Source organism: Bos javanicus, chromosome 13 (genome assembly GCF_032452875.1).
Source record: "Bos javanicus breed banteng chromosome 13, ARS-OSU_banteng_1.0, whole genome shotgun sequence".
Lineage (NCBI taxonomy): Eukaryota > Metazoa > Chordata > Mammalia > Artiodactyla > Bovidae > Bos > Bos javanicus.
In genome coordinates, this window is record NC_083880.1 from 71,896,497 (window position 1) to 71,913,237 (window position 16,741).

Below are 16,741 nucleotides of genomic sequence, written 5' to 3' on the forward strand. Positions count from 1 at the left end.
AAGCTCCCAGGCCAAGTACTGTGTGCAACTCCAGGGTGCCTCCAATTATCTCAATGACTCTTGCAAACTTCTCAAAATTTTCTCAAAACAAATCAAATTTTCACTCAGAATCCAATTAAAAATAAGCACATATCATGCAAGATTTCAAAGCAGGGCTTCTTAACCTGGGTTCTGCAGGTCAGCGGATAGAATTCAGTGATCTATAAAGTCAGGCAGGAAAAAGTTAGATCTTTTATTCACCAATCTCTGATTAAAATTTGGAATTTTTTTCCATTATGAATATAGAAAACAAACCACAGTGGTATTAGAAGGAGGACTTGGGCTTTCACCTGTTAAACCCATGGATATTTTCATACTGCCTAACAACTGTGACATATTTCAAATATTTTGAAATATTTACATTCAGCACTACTTTGAAATTATATTTATTTAGTAAACTCTCCATTGTTGATAGTTAAAGTGTTAATAAAGTACATAGATCACAATTTCACAAATATTTTTCTTAACATTTGGATAACTATATTTCAAGATAATTGATTTCCTTTGGAAGCCTATGTATTTGTTATGCATTTAAAAACTTTACGCTTGAACAGAGGTCCATACGAAGAAAAGGAAGGAAGAAATTTAATAATGATGAAGATGAAGAATCTATTAATGCACCATCTGTTCTGAGCTTACCAGGGGGAAAGGTATTGGAGGATCAAAACAATAAGATTCCTTAGGACTTCCCTGGTGGTCTGCTGGCTAAGACTCTGTGTTGCCAGTGCAAGAAGCCTGGGTTCAATCTCTGGTCAGGGAACAAGATCAGACATGTCACAACTAAGAGTTCACGTGCTGCAACTAAGACACACTGCAGCCAAATAAATAAAAATTTAAAAAAATTGTTTAAGGGTTTTTAAAAACAAGATTCCACCTCTCTTCCATCCTTCTTCCTAAATCAACACTTCTCAATCTTTAATTTTGAGTAGTAAAAATTTAGTCTTGCCCAAAGAGAGGCCTAGACTTCATTCCCAGCACCTGTGAGGGTAACCTCTAAAACCTTGAAATTCCCTAGATGATAGGAGCGAGCATTTGGGGATAGTTCGTTATGCAGCAATAGCTGTCTGATACATCTCTGGACACTAGCAGTTAGCTCCACTTGACTGGAATTCCTATGTCCCCATCTTCTCTAAGTGAATTCTCTCAGAATCAAGCTCACGTCAGGGGCAAACCCTGTCCAGTTCCCAACCCTCTCCCTCTACCTTCTCTGTTTCCATTTTGCTTATTAACTGTGTGATCTTGAGAATGGGGATATTTAACTCTTCTGAGCCTCACTTCTTTAGGGTTCTTGGGAATTTCGGTTGTAGATGTTAACACATTTTCTAGGGCAATTCTAGGTATCTGGATGTTCAATAAATGGTTATAAATCAACCATTCCAGGCTTATTCCTGAGAAATTCCTCACTTCACTGAGATGTTAGAGAAAGAAAAACATCTAACGTAGATGGATGGAGGTTGTACAAGGATTTGGGTGGATGACCGAATGGATAGATGATGGATGAGGATGTCTATACATTGGAAGGACAGATAAACAGGTGGGAGAATGGTTCATGATGGATAAATGGAGCCCCTCATCCCTGGGGATGTCAAACTGCTTCACATTTGCTTCTTTTCCTCTCCCCTCTAGCTCCCACTCATTCCTCTCCTTCAAAATCAACTCCCGGGTTTATTTTGAGTGTCCTTTTGAACAAATCACAAATTTCAAATTGGCTGGTGAGGACTTCTAGCATTCTAATTGTGAGACATGCTTCTGAATGACTTAGGAGCTGAGGGGAGCTTGAAAAAAGCCTGAGATGCTGAGAGAAAATGAGAAACATGACATTTTGAAAAGGAAACCAATTTTCTTTAACTAAAACTGTTGCCTCTGTAAACTATATTATAAATCCAATATATTCACATAACGCTATGATAAATCCCTCACAAAAGAGAGAGGTGAGAGAAGAGGAAGAAAAAGGAAAAAAGGAGATAGAAAAACCTTTCAGAGATTGCCAAAGTCATTTTTCCCTTTAAAAACAATTGCTTTGATTCTTATGATAGTTATTAAGGGTCAGACTGCCTGCATTCAAATATAGGCTCTACCACTTCCAAGTGGAGTAACTTTGGGTAAATCACTTAACCTTTCCATGCCTCAATTCCTTCATCTACAAAATAAGGGAGATAATAATATGTACTTCATCTGGGTAGTTGTTAGGATTACTGAGATAATACAGATAAAGCTCTTGGAAATCTTCCAGGCATGTGGTAAGTGCATGGTAAACAAGAGCAAATATTATCACTATTATTCCCACACACATTTACTTGGTGAAGAACACAGAAGCGGGACATGGTAACCTAGGAAATACGAATAGGCTTAGCACTACTCTGAAGACTCTCATCATCCCTTACAGCTTCACATGTTAGTATTCTCCACCCTGATGACCCCTAATGATACTGATTCTAACTGCTGACAAGTTCAATCGCAAACATCATGTCACCCCAGTATGGATGCAGACTATGTTGGCCATCCCAACACAGTGTTATACTGAAAGAAACAGTCCAGCACCCAAAAAGTAATTTAAAACGCTTAAAATATTTACTCGTTCTCCAAGAGAATTTCAAAGGCAAAAGTATATCCACTGTTAACATTCAACAAACATCTTTAAAACTTCCCTATCTCTGTTGCTTTCAACATCCCATGCGTATCATTTTCCTAAAACTCTCTCTCTCTCTTTCACTCACTTTTAACCTCCAGACCTTGAGGCTTTTCTATATCTCCCCCTCTCCATATGTTTTCACATTAGTTCTTCATTGGGTCGGTTCAGTTCGGTTGCTCAGTCATGTCCGACTCTTTGAGACCTCGTGCACTGCAGCGTTCCCCATGGACTTCATTGGGTAAATCAGCTCAATCTTCTGACAGCCTTAGTGCTTTCTCTCCATTTCATACTTTGCCTGTATTCTATACAACAAAGGTGAGCCCAGAAACTGAATAAGTAGGCTTCCTTGTGGAAACAGGAAGAAAGCTAAAAGTGCTTATTCATAATCATCCCTGAGACAACAAGTTCTCAGTATCTCCACGCCTTTGCTCAAGCTATTTCCTCTTTGTAGAATGCACTCTACTCTTTTGAATAGCTTTTGGCTGGACTGGCATCTCTGTTCTGAGAGCTGAGAGTGAGGCTGGTTTGAGTACGGAGAGGTAGAGGGCTGGAAATGTGAGGTCTAGTTTAGGCAGTCTGACTCACCTCCAACCTGGTTTGGAAATGCAGAGTGTGTTCTCCTACAGTCTGGGTGACCACTGGCCTCACATATGATCCAGAGGACATAATGGCTAGGAAAGAGTTGGACTAGCTGACTCAAAAAACCTCAGATTATGCGGCATTCAGAGCATAAGGGCCCCATGTGGGGAAAAAGCCAGCCAACATTCATCCTAAGTGGCCATAGCCATCAACTGCCACCCATGGGTCCCTATGAGGCAAAAACCCAGACTTGGAAAGTAGTTCAAAGAACAACCCCTAGACCATACCTTTGAAAAAACACCCTAAAACCTGATCTTTTACACAACAGTTTACAGTTTTCAATGGACGTGTACCTATGTCCTCACAAACCTATGAGACTAACAGGAGTGGAAGCCCAGCTCTCACCACAGTTCCACATGACTTTGAGACTGTCGCTTCCCTTTCTCTGGGGTTCAGTTTTCTTACCTGCAAAAAGTATTCATTATTAACTAATCTAAGTCATATAGCAAGCTCAAAGTGGATGCCTTTACACCACAGTTCAGTGCATGAGGCAGACAAAAATCAGATAATCACACCAATGAGAATGCAATGAAGCACTGAGACAGATGCACTGAACAAGAGATACGTGGTGATGTAACTGGAATCCTAGACTCATGTGGGGGCCCAGGAAGACTTCTCTTAGAGTGTCGTTCTTGAGTTAAGATCTGAAAGAGGACCAGGCATTACGTGAACAAGCAATGAAGAGAAGGGGGACTTCCCTTGCAGTCCAGCGGCTAAAACTCCTCATTCCCAATGCAGGGAGCCTGGGCTTGATCCCTGGTTGGGGAACCAGATCCCACATGCTGCAACTAAAGATCCTGCCTGCCACAACTAAGACCTGGTGCAGTCAAGTCTGGTGCCAAAATATAAATAAGTATTTTTTAAAGAAGAAACAGTGGTATGAAGAGCAGTGTTGGCAGAGAAAACAGCATAGATAAAGGCCCAGGGGCAGAAAACCCCAACATATTCGAGGGACTAAGAAAAAGTCCAAGAAGCTCAAGTACTGCGACCAAGGGGCAGCTCAGAATAAAAGGGATCTTCAGGTTCAACAGGGGCCAACCCCTGGAGGCTGCATCATGGATTTATTTGTCCTTTAACACCAGAGCAAAGTCATATAACAATTGTGGTATTTCACTTAGAAGTGGAAATTGATGCTCAGAGAGGCCAGGAGACCCATTTAGAGTTTCACAGCTGTTCAAAGAGGACCCAGAATCCTGATTCAGGCCCTAACTATTGTGTGACCACCCCCAATAGCCACAGGACAATTCAAGACTAAAAACAGTCTCCCCCACCATGAAAAGAACCATTTCCTTCCAGGGGCATGCTTGCTTCTTGCCCCAGCCAGTGTGGTGTATACTGATGGTGTAGCTTTGGCATGAGCTGGGCCAGTTGAGGCAGAGGGCTGGAGAAAGAAATTGCAGAGACCCACGAACTTCCTTCCACCTCCACTGAGCCTTTGTATTACCCTGTGAATCTGAGCTGGCAGTTTCCCCCATTACTAGCCCTCAGTATCCCCATCTCTGAAATGAAGGCATTGAATCAGTCGGTCTCTGAGGTCCCTTCCAGTCACAAGAGTTTTAGGTGTGTTTTCTAGCAGAATAATGAAGGGGGAAAGTGAGTAGACTCCAAACCAGTCTTTATCTGGAGAACCGCAATTTGCCAAACAAGAAAATCAAAGGGAAATTGCAAAGATGATGAGGAATGGACCTTTTTTAGGAACAACAACCTAATCACAAGTCACTGCTGGAGAAGAAATGTCACAAAAACCTTGATTTGCAGCTTTAGGCAGCGACGTGCCACAGGAGCCAGGCAATTAACAACGTGAGAAGCTTCACGGAGCACAGATGAATCACAAAAGGCAGCATCTATAGGCTGCAAAGGATGCCAGACGGCACGTGACCAAAATCCTAGTCTGATTCACAAAGTCTTTGTGGAGCTGCCCCACCAAGAAGTCTGTCTGCACCTTCCTGGTCCCCTCCTGTGATGGGGAGCTTCGCACCCATTCCCCAGCCATTCGTGGCACATAGCAAGAACTCATTGCATATTTTTGAATGAATGCATGAACACCTGCAGTGCTGCTCCAAGAACGCTCCTGATACTTTCACCCAAAGGTCCTAATGTTATCATCTGGAGTACCCTTGGTCTTATGACTGCCTGTCTTAGGAAGGGAACCCCCAAAGCAGACACTGATTTTGGAGGTGCTTTTAGGAACCCCTAGTTGGTGAATGGGATCTGAGACAGGGAGTGGAACAAAACTAATACGGGGGGTATTGAGCATGTTACCACTGTGGACAATTATAGCTTAATGCCTCTGGGAAACCTCTGGGAGATTATATAGAACTATGCTGGCCAATATAGCAGCTACTAGCTATGTGGAACTATGGAATACTTAGTGTATTCTAAGTGTAGCTTGTCCAAATTGAGATGTGGAGTAAGTATGAAGCACACACTGGGTTTTTCAAAAAAAAGTAAAATATGTCAGTAACAATTATGAATTGAAATGACAATATTTTGACATACTGGGTCAAAATAGAGCATTAAAATTGATTTCACTTGTTTCTTTTTACCTTAATTTAAAAGGACTTGTACGGGGACTTCACTGGTGATCCAGTGGCTAACACTCTATGCTCTCAATGCAGGGGGTCCAGGTTCGAACTCCAGTCAGGGAAGTAGATCCCACAATGCACAACTAAAGATCCCATGTGCTGCAACTAAGACCTGGCACAGCCAAATAAATAAATAAATATTTTTAAAAAATAAAATTACCTATGTGGTTCCCATTTATGGCTCACATATTTCCATTGTTTGGTGCTGTTATTGAACATATTTTAGAGTTATCCCACCCAAGACGTGAGGAAGCTGCGGCCCTGTCCGCCAATTTCCATGTATCATTGGCTGAGTGTTGCTCCTAGGGGAGAATTTCAACCTGTCCAGTGTTCCTGCAAGCTTCAGCAGCCAAAGAAAACTCTCAGACAGTTGTGGGGAACTTGCCGTAGGAAGCCATCAGCAAGTTCAAGAGCCGAGTGTCAGGGATGTGAGAATACCAACAGCATCTGCCCTATGGTTATCTGACAGCCAGTGTGTCCTATCCCTGTGGCCCAACCTCTCCCCTCCAAGCTGAACAGCACAACTTCTCTCTACATGTCCTTCTTAGAAAACATGCTCCCTGTCTCCTCAGCTTCTGAGTGGCCTTCTCCAACGTATCCCATTTGGCCAGTGTCCTTTTCATACAGTATTGATTGAAATTGTCTGTCATTCATTCACACAAGCCTTTTAGCCTTCCTGTATCAGGAACTCCTTTGAGATTTTAGTACATTTATGGAATCTCTTCCCTGGAAGCAAAAAAAAACAAAACCATGCACCATACTCACAAACTTTTGTATTGCCTTTCCAAGGAGTTCTTAACCCCAATGTCCAGACAGGAGCCCGTGGACCCAAGATTGAAAGCCCCAGTTCTGATGCTTGCCTGCTGGATTCCTGTTTTTCTCTACCACATAGATTCAAATCTTCCTTTCTGAGTTCTTTCTGTTTTCGCACCAGAAGAGGAAAGGAAATCCTAAAGCTGTAGGTGGAGGCAGGCGCTCCCACAGAAAGCTGTTGAGAGAGCCCTGAGCACTTGAAGTTAACCCCCTCCTCAACCCCCAATGATTCTCTTGTTCCTAGTGAACAGCCAGTACAGTGAAGATGAGCATCACAGGTGACCAGGATACTAAGGCAAGAGCCCCCTGCCCCAGGGCATAGAATGTGAAGGCCAGAAAGAGCCAAGGACTTCAGCATATCTTATGCATGCCAACAATTAACAGTTCACACGTCATCTCATTTTGACCCTCAGGACAACTCAGTGAGGGAAACAGGATTGTGGTCTTCATTTTGCAGATGGAGAAGGTGAGGCTACAGTGGAAAGGTGCTTACCCAAGAGCGCATAGCTAACAGCAGGGAAGCCAGGACTTGAACGAGTATCCTTGGACTCCCAGTCCTATGTCCCTTCATCTACATTAAGATGTTCTTTAAGACTGCTAGCTGTCCACCCAAATCCATTCTCCCTTTGTTCCCTAGTTGTTGTGATTGGGACATGGCCCTTCAGCTAGGAAATGCATTTCCCAGATTCCTAAGAGGCTAAGGATGGCAATGTACCCATTCCAGTGATGGAATATGAGTGAACAGGACATGTGCTATTTCTGTCTCACTTGCTTACTAACAATTTATGGCACTGATGACCCTGGATTTGCATATCTTTCCCCTCCTATCCCACTGGCTCAGTGGTAAAGAATTTGCCTGTCAATGCAGGAGATGCAGGTTCAATCCTTCTCTGAAGAAGGAAATGGCAACCTACTCCAGTATTCTTGTCTGGAAAATCCCATGGACAGAGGAGTGTGGCGAGGCTACAGTCCACAGGATCACAGAGACACACAACTGAGCAACCAAACAACACCCCTCCTACTGATAATCAAAGGGACTTGGAAGCCACGTGAAGATAACACAGGTGCTATCAGCCTGGACTCCTTCATAACTGTGGAGCAGAGCTACCTCCTTTCCTAGGATGTCGCCTCTGACTACTATATGGGAGACGAGCTTCTCTGTCCTTTAGCCACATTATTTGGGGTCTTTTGTTAAAACAGCCGTGTCTTTTATCTTAACTAATACACAGTCCTGGGGAACATCAAGCCTGTATTATACAGAGTCATTTCTCCCTCTTGCTCATTCATTCATTCATCTTGAAAGAAAGCATCTGAACTATGGGAATGCTGGCACACCAAGACAGTCATCAGGGGTCTTATTTTATCAGTGCCTCAAAGGATAAAAGAGGAGAAAGGCTTGTGGATTGCTAGCAGAGCTCCTAAGAAGCTGGATCTGATACACTGGATCAAAGGAAGGAGCAGAGAATGACCTCCGAGGTGGAGGATGGAGGTGCCCAGGCTTGACCCTCCCACCTGGCCCAAGGGAATTTGGTTTGAGCAACTCAAAGGTCTAATTGAATTAAACTGAGACAGCAGTTCCATTCTCCAGAGAGTCTAACATGACAGACACCAAGCATGGCTGGGAAGAGAGTCTATTTTAATCATCTCCTATTTACCTTGCAGATGAAGGAGAGATTTCTGCTCTAGGGTTAAGGGAATACCCAAATAATCTGCTCACCCATCATTGAATAGATATGATGGGCAGATTGTTGGTATATACTCAGAGTCTGGGTAAGGAGAACACTGCATGCCACATGAGGCCACACAGGCATTGTACTCCAGAACACAGAGAACAGACCAGAGTTGGTGGGAGGCATGTTTTATAGTATCAGAAGGGTGGGCTGACCCCTGGTTCCCAAGAGAGGATGTGATTGTCTTGTTGGAGTAATTCCATGATCTGACAGAGAACAGAAACCTATTACTTGAGGGATAAGCAGGAACTGCACCCAGTTCCCCTGATAGGGAGGGTTCTTTGGTAAGAGGACCTTAACTGTGGGAACAGAGTGGAGAAAGAAACTTGTAGCTGGGCCATTCAAGGCCCCTAAGTTTCACCAGATAATCATGGCAGCCCATCAAATGGTGCCTTAATTTTAAGACTTACACCATAGAAGTTTCCCCAGGAATCATAACCTTAGGAGACACAAAACATTGTCAGCAACATAAGCTCAGGGAGCCTCAGCATGTATAGGATCTCAACCCAGAGAGTCCAGAATCTCAGAAAACCCAACTCATTAGTGCTCAGTGCTGCCCAGAGTGGGCTCAGTGCTGAGCATCAACCGGAGAGGGGCAAATGATAGAGGCACCGTGCTCCTTGCATCTTCGTGACCACCTCCTCCTTGTAAATCACCCTGCCTCATCCAGGTCCAAAATCCCCACCCCCAGCTGTTTAAATCCCTCACCTTCCTTCATATCTCCTGCATTTGACACAAACAGACATTAATACATCTGCCCTTTGCTCCTATAAGAAAACAGGCTCTGTAACCAAGACAACTAGTTTTGGCCTATAGCACTGAACATGGAAAACAGCAGGCTGTCAGAGATAAGGGTCCATCTTGGGACCCTGACTTATAGACCCCTACCTCCTATCCTCCGCCTTATTTGCTCCTGGTGACGTAGCTCAGCCAACCAGAGAGTCGTGTCTGCTTTCTGTTCTGACCTTTCTCAACTTTTAGCATCAATTTCTGCCTTGAGATGCCATCTTGGCTGAACCCAAAGAAAGAGGTGAACTTTGTTCTGCTTTGATTGTGATTCAGGCATTTGGCTAATAATGAATCTAAAACCCTGTCCATGAAGGCGCATAAGACCACGTGTGGCAAGTCTGCTAGGGTGAGGACTTCCAGCTGCCAGAGTTGGAAAAGCCACCTCAGCTACCCACTTCCAGCTTCATTCTGGAGATCAGGCCCCACCCAGACCCTCAGGCCACTGTCCACTGTGATGAGCGATGTTTAGGCACGATCACCTCACCCCCTGGACCTTGAGCATTTAGAAGCATTCCTAGAGTACGGCCAAATCCATGCTGTTCACCAGAATGTCCCTGCTGGTAGCCTTATTAAATCCATTTTCCCTCCATTAGAAATGAAAAGGTGAGTCAGAGTTGCCATTTTGGGCACTTGGGACAATAACCCCAAAGTCCAGATGGGGGAGGAGATAATTCATCAGCAAGACACTAAAATTAGGACTCAACTTCCTGGAGAAGCATGGAATGCTGTTAAAGTTTCAGGAGAGGGGAGGCCTGCTGTGAACTGAAACCATGTTTTTGGTTTTAGTTTTTTTCTGCTTCAGGCAGAAGTCGCTCTCTGTACCCTGGGCTAGCCAAAGGTGGAGGTTGTGTAGGGACTGACCCTCTGAAAGGGAGAAAAGCAGGAGCGGCCTGGGAGGTTCTGCTGACCAGGATCCTATATTGGTTAGCCAGGGCTGTGACAGCCTGGGAGGCTTAAACCACAGAAACATATTTTCTCCCAATTCTGGAGGCTGGAAGTTCAAGATCAAGGCATTAGCAGCATTGCCATCTCCGGATGCTTCTGTCTTTGGCTTGTAAATACCCGTCTTCTCCCTGTGTCCTCACGTGATCTTCCCTCTGTGCCCTGATCGCTTCTTTTGAGGACAACAGTCCTACTGAATTAGGGTCCACCCATATGACCTCATTTTCCCTTGATCACCTCTTTAAAGGTTCCATCTCCAAATACAGCCACACTCTGAGGTACTGGGTGCTAGAACTTCAACATATAAATGCTGAAGGGAGACACAATCCAGCCACTAACAGACCACTTCCCTTTCAGTGAGGGTCAGCAAGCTCAGAGTGCCTCTAGAGTGAGGCTTTGTTTTCTCAGGAGATCAAAAAGCCCCACCTTGGGACTAAAGAATCAGAAGAAGGGCTTCTGTGTGAGATTCCTGAATAAGAAGGGGGCAGCACCCTGAGAAGGAGCCTGAGAGAAGTGGCATTAGGAAAGGGGTAAGGAGAACTGGTCACCAGGTTTGAACAGTGATTCAAATAGCTTCATTGTACCTAGGGAGGATGGGCAGGCCCTGAAGAAGTTTGCAAGATAATAGGGGATATTTAGCTTTAAGAAGAAGGGACCAGAGCTTCCCTGGTGGTCCAGTGGTTAAGAATCTGCCTGCTAAAGCAGAGAACATGAGTTCCATCCCTGGTTTGGGAAGATTTCACATGCCATGGGGCAGCTAAGTCCATGTGCCACAGCTACTGAGCTTGCATACCCAGAGGCTGTGTTCACAAGAGAAGAAGCCACTGCAATGAGAAGCCCACACACAGCAACTAGAGAATAGACCCACTTGCCACAAGTAGAGAAAGCCCAGCACAGCAACAAAGACCCAGCACAGCCAATAAATAAATTAATAAAAAGAAGAAGGGATCCGATCTCTGCCTTTACCTCCCTCCAGAAGGGTAACTGGTGTGCCCAAGAGGACAGAACCAGAGCCTGTGGGTGTAAACTAAAGGAAGGCATGTTTCCACTGCAGGAAAATAAGAGCATTCCAGGCATTGAAATATTCAACCTTGGGGTAATTTGCTGTGACAGGTAGTGAGTTCCCTTCACTCAGAGCCTTTCAATCAAGCTTGGAGATCATCAGGGTGCTTGGAGGAGAAGTTTTCCTACAATTCTCAAATTTTGTGATGGATCAAGTAAGATGGTTGGACTAAATAATTTATCTCAAAGCCTGCCCTTGTGGTCCTTCAGTCTTCTGTTAACACTTACCAGCCTCTGTCTTGCAGACTAGATGAACTGTAAAGAGAATAGCTAATGACACATAATTCTGGCATGGAATTCATAATAGCCATCAAAAATGTCCAAGTTACCATATATTTAGAGTAGCTACCACTGCAAATAAACAGATCTTCATAAATGCATACATATAGCAGCAGAAGGATAGTTTATCTAAAAACTATAAAAGAACCTCTGAACTCTGTTGAGAAACTAAGGTTTTTAGAAAAACTTAGCTCTGCAAGCTATTGAGTCAGAAAGCCAACATCATTCTAGAAAGGTGTGGTAGGCAGAGTAATGATTCCCTGCCACCCTTCTCATCATTGTTCAGTCTCTCAGTGGTGTCTGACTCTTTGCAACCCCATGGACTGCAATATGCCAAGCTTCCCTGTCCATCACCAACTCCTGGAACTTGCTCAAACTCATGTCCATCGAATCGGTGATGCCATGAAACCATCTCATCCTCTGTCATTCCCTTTTCCTCCTGCCTTCAATTTTTCCCAGCATCAGGGTCTTTTCCAATGAGTCAGTCCTTGGCATCAGGTGGCCAAAGTATTGGAGCTTCAGCTTCAGCATCAGTCCTTCCAATGAATATTCAGGGCCTGATTTCCTTTAGGATTGACTGGTTTCATCATTCATTCAGGGGTGGCAGTGGCAGTGGCCACCCCTGAATGAAGAATTCCACATCCTAATCTCCAGCATCTGAGAATATGTTTTTTTCATTAAGGTAAAAATTCACATAACATAAACTAACCACTTTAAAGCATACTATTCCATGTCATTTAGTGGATTCGTGATCTCATGTAACCACCACCTTCAGTTTCAAAACCATTTCATTATCTCAAGATGAAACCCCATATCCATTAAATAGTCTCTGCTTCCTCAGGCCCCTGGCAACCACTACTGTACTTTCTGTCTCTACGAATTACCTATTCTGGATATCCCATAAAAGCGGAATCACAAAGTATCTGTGACCTTTTGTGTCTGGCTCCTTTCCCTTTAGCATCATGTTTTTGAGGTCCATCCATGTTGGAGCAGGGATCGGTACTTCATTCCTTTATATGGCTGAATAATACCCCACTGTGCTTAAATTTTGAATAAGATGCTTATGCTTCTCATTTGCACTTTGCACTGGGCTCCATAATCATGAAGCTGGTTTGAGCTGGCTCTGATGGGGTGTGGGAGCTGGTCACACTCAGTGGGACCCTTGCCTGCCTCTCCTCCCTCCATGCATCCTCCACCATGCAGCCAAATGATCTTCTGCAGGTGAGGCCTGACGGTGCTGTCTCCTGGTTTAAGATCCTCCCATGACTAGCAGGCAGCAGCCTCCCTGTCATCTGGATCTCAGCCCCTCGGCCACAGGCTCCAGCTCTCTGAAGGGGCCCAGCTCTGTGGGGCCCCTCCACGTATTTATCTAGACTCCTTCTCAGCTAGGAAGGCCCTCCCTGCATGGCCCCCACCTCCTCTCTCAAATTGATCTGAACCCTGTAACTCTATTCTAAGGTCCTCATGCTCAAAAATGAGGCGAAAGTGGTAAAAGGGCTGTGAGATCAGGGGTGACAAAGATGCAATTTACTTCAAGGGTGACCTTCCAGGAAGACCGGCTGAGAAATTGATGAGTCCATTTAAGCTCTCACACAGACACTTCGGGGGATCATAGAGCTTACTTATGAGGGAACTTCTGTAACCAATGAGATATAAATAAGCACATTAAAGTATTCCTGCTTCAGCCCAGTTTAATGGCCAAAAAACTAATTGTCAGAGATTGGAAAGGATCTGAAATAAGCATGGCTGGAGCGGGACTTGATATTATGTGAGGAACCTGCCCAAAGAAGTCAGCATGAACACACGGATGCTAAGAGGATGCTCCCAGACGTCCAATCAGTGGTTTTCATTCAGGTCATTACATTTTCCAATCACATCAAGCTTCTTCAAACAGTAGCCAACACCACCTGGATTCTACTTCCAAGAGTAAGGAGGATGAGTTGGTGGCTGGAGGTGGGGCCGGAGGTGGGTCTGACACTACAGACCCTCGGGTTTCCAGAACCCACCCATCTGACTTGTCCTTCCAGTGGCCAATGCCCCTATGGTCAGGGAATTGACCATGAACGGGGATGTCACAGGTCAGCCCTTTGTGGCTGGGCCAAAACTCTAGTCTGGGTCCCCCACCTGTCAAAGCCAGCACCTGCCACCTGAGTCCTCCCCTTCTCCGCCACCTGGCCCGGGGTCATCACCTCCAAGGTCTCCCATTGTGGCAACCCTCTCCGGTCTTCAGTTTCTCCCCCTGCCTCACAGATTCTTTCGGGCAATCCTTCAGATGGACTCCCCACCTGGACAAAAGCCCCGGGCCTTGATTCTGCCTAGCTCCCAACCAATACCTCCTCTCATTCCTTCCATCTGCCACCAAACATCCACACCTGCGGTCTGTCCTTTCTCACCCCTCCCAAGTCTCCCAGCCTCCAGCTTTGCATCACACGTCCCTCCTTCACAGAAAGATCTTTCTGAAGCACAACAGAACCCAAGACCCCCTGCCAAAGTCTTCCAGTACCTTTTAACCCCCAAGAGGAAGCATCAGCCTGGCCCTTCCCCGCTCATCTCTCAACCCTGACACACTACAGCACCTCCTCCCCACCTACCCCAAGCCCCAGGCCTGCTCACCATCCCCCATATGTACCTCCCTGCTGTTTATACATCCCTCCCCTCCTCCTGCCATCCACCTCCATGAGCCTTGGTTTCTCCACCTATATGGAAATGGGTTTGGATCAGCTAATCCCTGAGGTTCTTCTCTCCGGGTTCTGAAACAAAAATGCAGCCCACAAACCACTTAGACGTTGTTCCGAGTATCTAAGTGCTTTCCCTGGAAAACTCAGGAGCAGCCAGTGAGGATCCCAGAGGAAGCAGCGGGCATATTCTCTCTCACGCTTTTTTTCTCTCTACTTTCAGTGTATTTCACCATCTCATGAACAAAAATAGCCCAGTTTGATTCCCAAAGGAAAACATAGAAAGGAAGCTGAGAGTCAAATTAGCGTCCACTCTCAGAAAATCAAAAGAAAAAACAAAGAGAGGGGAAACAACAACCAAAAAAAAAAAAAAAAGAAAATCCACAAGAGACATCAGACCCACAGGTTGATCAGATAACCTACCTCCCCAAAGCTGGGGATTCCAATGGGGCCAGACACACTGGGAAAGCTGAGGCAGGAAGAAAGATTCGCTCCAGGTTCCCTAGGGGTTCCAGCTCACAGGTATCACACACCACAGGACTTTAAATCAACACTGACACGTGTACACAGGTCAGACGTACAATCCTTCACTTCCCTCAGGGTTTATCAGTTCCAAGTGTTCACCTGCCAGTGAGTGGACCAATTCTCAAAAGGTAAAGTGCATCATTCTTTATATTAGGGGAAGTGGTCAGCTAATCTTTGTCTTTTGCTTAGTCCTTAGGGCAGCACTGATGTAAGTCTGGCCTTCTGGGGAGGAAGAAGAAGGATGGACAAGTGTGTTTTAGGATCCCCGAGGGCTGGAACCCCAGCCATTGCCTCTGGGGAGTGGGCCAGAGGGTAGACAATGAGAAAGGGGATTTCACTTCTGTACTTTTGTCACATTTCAATCGTTGGATTCTTTTTTAAAAAGATTTTTTTTGAGTGGACCATTTTTAAAGTCATTATTGAGGTGTTTCAATACTATTTCTGTTCTGTGTTTTATTTTGTTTTGTTTTGGCCACAAGGCATATGGGATCTTAGCCCCCGACCAGAGGTCAAACCTGCACTCTCTGCATTGGAAGGCAAAACCTTAACCACTGGAGCCCGAGGGAAACACTTAATTGTTTCTTTTTCAATCAGAATACTCTGAAGTTGGCTTGGGTGTTTTGCTTTGCTTTTCGTTGCTGTTGTTGTTAACATGCACAGAGATGACAGAGCAGGGTTTATTCCTCCAAGTTGTTTAAGGAAAAAACAAAAACAAAACACAGCCCTGGAAGGACAAATTACCTGGTCAGTCATCCCCAGTGTGTTAAATTATCATCTACAGCCCCGTCTTTTCAAACTATGGCATGCAATTCAAATCCAGTCAGCCATTTGTTTTTGTAAGGTCTGCAGGCTTAGAATGCTCTTTATATCTTTTCGTGATTTTTTTTAAACCAAAAGACTATTTAGTGACATGTGAAAATTATATGAAATTCAAATGTCAATGTTCATAAATAAAGTTTTATTGGAGTACAGCCATATGCATTCATTTACACATTGCCTGTGGCTGCTTTTATACTATATAACTATATAGCCTGCAAAGAAAAATGTTCATTGGGGAGTTCCCTGGCAATCCAGTGGTTAGCACTCAGTGCCTTCATTGCTGTGAACCTGGGTTCGATCCCTGGTTGGGGAAGTAAGATCCTGCAAGCCTCATGATACTGACAAAAAAAAAAAGGTCACTCTCTGGCCCTTTCTAGATTTTGTCAGTCCCAGCTCTACATTCCCACATCCTGTCAGTCCAATCCTTAAAGAGTTAAGAATATATTAAATACTGAAATTTTAACCAAACATCTGTGGAACCTTGTATATATTCTTGAGAAACACTATTTGAAAACATACTTAAGGACTTCATAATAGACGCTTACTCCTTGGAAGGAAAGTTATGACCAACCTAGACAACATATTCAAAAGCAAAGACATTACTTTGCCAACAAAGGTCCGTATAGTCAAAGCTATGGTTTTTCCAGTAGTCATGTATAGATGTGAGCATTAGACTATAACGAATGCTGAAAACCAAAGAATTGATGCTTTTGAACTGTGGTTTTGGAAAAGACTCTTTGACAGTCCCTTGGACTGCAAGGAGATCCAACCAGTCCATTCTAAAGGAAATCAGTCCTGGGTGTTCATTGGAAGGACTGATGCTGAAGCTGAAACTCCAGTACTTAGACCACCTCATATGAAGAGTTGACTCATTGGAAAAGACTCTGATGCTGGGAGGAATTGGGGGCAGGAGGAGAAGGGGACGACAGAGGATGAGATGGCTGGATGGCATCAGCAATGCAATGGACATGAGTTTGAGTGAACTCCAGTAATTGGTGATGGACAGGGAGGCCTGGCATGCTGCGATTCATGGGGTTGCAAAGAGTCAGACACGACTGAGCGACTGAACTGAACTGAACTGAATGTGGGGTTTTTTTCTCTTTAAATTTTTCATTATGGAAAATTGTCAGCATATTCAATAGTACATGGGTGTGTGCTAAGTCACTTCATTTGTGTCAGGCTCTTTGTGATCCTATGGACTGTAGCCTGCCA